Source organism: Tupaia chinensis, unplaced genomic scaffold, assembly GCF_000334495.1.
Source record: "Tupaia chinensis unplaced genomic scaffold, TupChi_1.0 Scaffold149184_1, whole genome shotgun sequence".
NCBI classification, from domain to species: domain Eukaryota; kingdom Metazoa; phylum Chordata; class Mammalia; order Scandentia; family Tupaiidae; genus Tupaia; species Tupaia belangeri.
In genome coordinates this window covers 1,531,417-1,531,790 of record NW_006209032.1, presented here as the reverse complement: position 1 = coordinate 1,531,790, position 374 = coordinate 1,531,417, and positions in this window count along the sequence as shown.

The window sequence follows — 374 nt, the reverse complement described above, 5'->3', positions numbered from 1 at the left end:
CTGGCGAGGGACCCGCTACAGCGAACAAGTGAGCCTGTCCCAGTGACAAGTCGTGGAGTCCGGGGGACATGAGCAAAACTGCCATGCCCAGTCCTCTGGCTCTAGTGACTGGGAGGCTCCCGCCCCAGTGCCAGCCTGGCCATCTCCCTGCTTTCCTTGTCCTCAGCTGCCACAGTCCACCAGGGCGAGGGACTGACAGCCGGGCCCGGAAGACGACGTCTTGCAGGGGCAGGGGGCACCCGGGTGCTGGAGAGTGTGGGCCGCTTGGCCAGGCACAGGCCAGGAAAGGTTCCCAGTGCAAAGCAGCCTCAGGGCACCCAAGGGCAAGCCCGGACCTGCCGGCCAGTCTGCCCGCCAGAGGGGAGGGCGAAGGG